Here is a 5,065-nt window from a genome sequence, read left to right as displayed (position 1 = left end):
CTTCTAAAAAAATCAAGGGTGTCCTAAAAAAATCTTATATACTCTCTAAATAAAATTTCAAAGTAAGGGGTGTCCTTGGACACCCTTTGAATATACGTAGGGTCGCCCCTGATTAGAGTATCCAAGTCTTAAATTCCGTAGTTCCCCATGTAACACACGCCGCATGACCATCACATGAGAGATACGTCACATAACACAAACAAGCAAGGGATGATGCATGGGTTCTAATGCCAACACCAACAATATAAGACTCCACATATCAAACGATGGGCTCCAGTTGCAGGGACACCTTTAAAAGATGGGGCGGTAGGGCAACATATGCCTTTATTTTTATTTTTTTAAACTCAACCATCATTTACCAAATACAATCAAACATCGATAATTGGTTATCAAAATTGCACATTCGAGTATACTCCAATAAATTCACATCAACATAAACAGATAAATATAACGAAAATAAAACCTAACTAAACAAAATTTATTAATTGTGTTAAGAGAGCAACATGGAGCACTCAGTCTTCTCTGAATCCAGCACAATACCAACTTTAAACAAGACATTGCTAAAGACTTAAATCCAAACAGGTTACAATCAAAGACATACAGAAATACCAAAGGAAATAAAAGACAAAGAATAACCAAATACATTCATACAACGAACCTAGATACACAACTTCTGCCTTTGGTGAGTAAATATGTAGGAATTTGAATAGATTATTGCCTATATTCAACTACTGCAAAAATAATTGAATACATAAACTCAATGGAGATGAATTGGTACTCTCAAGTTAACTCGGTCACCAGATTGAGAAATATTGTGATTTTAAGTAACTTGTGGGAGTCTTTAAGAAAGATAATCTGCAAAGATTGAAGAAGTGGGTGAAAAAATAACAAGAAATACTTAGAATCATAAACCACCAAAATACCATAGAAAAAAAAAAGAAGTTAAAAGACCAAGAAATAAGAAGATTATATATAACTCCCCTACGAAAATCAATTCATCAGCAAAAATTTAAGAAGGGAGGAAGTGGTTGAGTTGGTGATGGTGAGAGTGTTTAGGAAATCGAAATCCATGCATGAACTTAGCGTGAAGAGGTTGTAGTGTTGGGGAGAAACATCGATGGTGATGTGGGAAAAGCACAGGTGGTTGTGTGTGGAATCATTTCACGGGAGAACAAACAACATCAATGAAATATGTTAATGTAGAAACAAAAAACGGTAGAGGATGAGGTGTTGGATTAGGTGTCTAAGCTCATTATTACTATAATTGACATATACTTGAATTGATGGTAGCACACTCCGTTTGGGTTGCCCTTAAAACCTGGTAATTCAATAGGATACCTTTTAGAGAGAGAGGGAGATAAATTGATTTATTAATTTATTATATGATTAATATATTAATTAGAAATCAAAATAAATGATTTGTTAATATATTATGAGAATAATATATTAGTTAGAAATACTGTTATTTAATTAAGAATTAATCAAAAATTAATTGGAATTAATTTTGGGATTAATTGAATTAATTAAAAGTACAAGGACCTAAGCTGTAATTGTTCAATAGTTGAACAAAAGGGTTCCAAAACCTTCCCCATAAGAGGTGGACGGTTTCTGGCATGATTCTAAGGTTTTTAGAATATCCCTTGGAGATAATTAGGAAACTAAATAATTACCTGATCTAAGATATTATTATTTTAATCAAGGGTTATATAGGCTTTCTTGGTCAGCTATAAATAGAGTCTCATATCCTTCAAATTTTGGCCACTCGACTCCTCAAGAGTATAACTGAAATTTTATCTCTTATATCCTCTCTCTTCAAGTTTCCTTGGTTGTTAGGGTTTAAGAGTGAACAATTAGAGGCACGAATCTTGTGGTTTCAGCTTCCAAATCAAAGAAGAACGGATTTTTGATTGTTACTACAAAATAAAAAAGGTATGTAATTTTTAACTTGTTTTTCAATCTCGAAAGTACCTAGGGTTCATAGGTTTATTGTTGCTCAATAGAATGTTACTACGATAGTGTTATAACATAGATCTAATAGGTTGCATATACTATTAAGTGTTAATGATTTATCCGCGTTAATACATGTAAAAACCATCATAAGGTCTGATGTCGGAGGGATTTCAGAGTAGAAGGAACGGCGGTAGAATCGATTGCTTCGTTTATGTGGTTGAAGGGTGAAGATGAACACAAAATTAATGATCGCTTAAGGGTAGGACGATGGCGTCAACATGTACATTGATGAACAACGTCGACTGTGTAGTGTAGCAGTTCCGGTACGAGCTATGATGTATGTTATTGGTTATGAGAAAGAAAGTAGCGAATCAAAGTATTATGAAGATGACGACTAGAGAAAAAGAGAGAATGAGGATTAGGTCTAATTTTTTTAGAGACAGGGGAAATAAAAATATTTAAATTTTGGTAAAGAGGGAAAATATAATAAAATGTTAGTAAAGAGGGAAAATTTTCCCAAAACCCCCATGACCACCCTTTTTTAAAAACCAGTGACCACAGGTCCGTTTTGTACTAGTGTAAAGTCGTAATTTTATGGATATTACATCTTTTATCTCATCATTTAGCAAGAAATAATCTATCATTACTGGATATAGTATTATGAATACTGTACTATTACTTTTACTATTTAAGAAATTGTGTATCTCCATTGGCTTGTATAAGATATGGGTATTCCATTTCATCACCAAATGTGATCAGGTGTCATAATAGATGTGCTACCCATATTTCCTATAATTACATGTTTTATGAACACAACAAGCACCGTAATATTGACCGGCCGTTTTTATCGATAATCTATCACTAGAAATATAGTTTGTCTATCTCCCACCTCCTCCATGCGCTAGCATACTTATTTATTTATTAAAACTTTTATTGTCACACCCCGAAAACCGAAGGCAGAAACATTTCCGGGGTTGACTCCACGTTGAGTATCAATTCCAATGCACATAGTAAGTAAAGTAAAACAACCATTACATTACATATTGAAAAGTTTTACAATTGTTTTAAAAGCAAACTTGTACAGTTGTGATACATAGTATATATATAAACAAAATGAAACATGTCTTCTGCGCACTCCATCTTTGGACAAAAGGATCTTCGGTACCTGTTCTAACGTTGACCTGAGAACACAAGCGGTTTGAAAATCCGCATAATGCTGGTAAGTTCGTAAGCGGTTTTGTTTTGTTAAAATGTTCAAGTTCCTTTCTGTTTCTGAAAATGTTACACACACCAAGAAAATCCCATATTTTCTTAAAAGGTTGGTTAATGGTTCTCAAGATGAAAAGCAAAGTAAGGTTGTACACTGAAAACACGTTTATCCTTGTGAAATGTACAGTTAGGTTATCTGGTTTGTTATACTGTTCTGGTTATGTACAAATGTATTCCCAGGAAAGTCCCATACCTTCCTGATTGTTGGTTATCAAATGTATTACCCTTCTGAGATGAAAAGTTACCCGATTTGTTACCCTTTTTTTTATGTATAATGTTCCCCCAGGAAAGTCCCATACTTTCCTGACTGTTGGTTACCAATGTGAAAGATGTATACTGAAACCTGGTTATCTTGTAAAATATATTACGTTATTCATTATTACTATTAAGTAAATTTCTGTTATCCTAATTGCGAGTTCCATAACCATACGATAGACTAGATGTGGCAATAAGTAGTACACATCACCTTATGACTTTCGTCACCCTTGAACCATTTCGGTTCGGCTGTAGCTAGCAACCAGGTGTGGGGTAGTCAGCCCCGTATAGATCTATACACTCAAGTCACGCTCCCTATCCTAGAGATTCTGGTTACGGGTGCAGTCCTCCACTCGCGTATCTCTGTGGAGTGTTCGCCGAGGACGTGTCTCCAATCATACAGGACTAACAATTTACTAGTAATAATATGATAATCCTCCACTCGCATATCTTTGTGGAGTGTTACCGAGGACAAAACAGTGTACAAGTTTTATGTTCAAAGGTTCTAATGTCATGCTTTTAACTGATAAAATGTGGAAAACCATTTGTGAAATATATATAAAACATAACAGTTTAAAATCCATTTCACAAATATATGTTTACGTGATCTGCATGTTCAAACGGTTATCAGTTGTAACAATCAGTGTTAAAAACATATAAAATGTGAAACACACACATGAAAACAAGTTTTGAGTACAAGTAATTCCTGGTACTTTGCTTGTGTTCCCCACTGAAAACAGTGAAAAACAGTGAAAAAGGGTAGGGATATGAACTCACCAGACGAGGAAATGTGACGATTTCGGATGCTAAACGTTGGTTCGGGGTTTGATTACTCGCGAGGTTCCTATGTAAAATGGAATAATGTCCAAATATATCTAATTAGATTCACAAATACTAATTAGATGGGACATTACACTCCAATGAGCTAAAACACTTCAAAATGAGTGTTTGGAGTGACCTAGGTGACATCTACGGACGTGTAATGATGCGAGGGACTTGGGAATTGAGTTTACTCTTCAAGAGTAAACTCCTAATGGAGTTTGCGGCCATATATCCCATACATACATGAGTTCACGGCCGTGAACTCATGTTTGGGTGATTTTGAGTGCTAAATGGCTTGAATGGACATGGGAAATGCTAGAATGGATTTTTCTAATGCCTTAGATTGGATTGATTCAACATATACATCACTTATGGGAGTTCACGGCTGTAAACTTGTAGTTTACGGCCGTAAACTCCCCCAAGCTCAAACCATATTTATTTTGTGATGCTTAGGACAATCACATGTGATTCTAACTAATTTTCCAAGCCTTGGTATGAATTTAGGGTATCATTTGACATGTATAAAGGAGTTTACGGCCCATGAACATGTTCTTGGGGTGACTTGGCCATAAACACCTAATTGGAGGGTGTTTGACATGTTTAAGGTCCCCAAACTATTTTTAGATGATTCTAGGATTTATTCCAAGGCTTTTGGTGTAGTTGTATGGCTTTCTAACATGTTTAAATGAGTTTACTCCCCATGAATGAGGAGTTTATGGCCCAAGCATGCTCCTTGGCCGTAAACTCTTATTTGTCCCTCAAAATCCAT

Source organism: Lactuca sativa, chromosome 4 (assembly GCF_002870075.4).
Source record: "Lactuca sativa cultivar Salinas chromosome 4, Lsat_Salinas_v11, whole genome shotgun sequence".
Lineage (NCBI taxonomy): Eukaryota > Viridiplantae > Streptophyta > Magnoliopsida > Asterales > Asteraceae > Lactuca > Lactuca sativa.
This window is presented reverse-complemented; position numbering follows the sequence as displayed.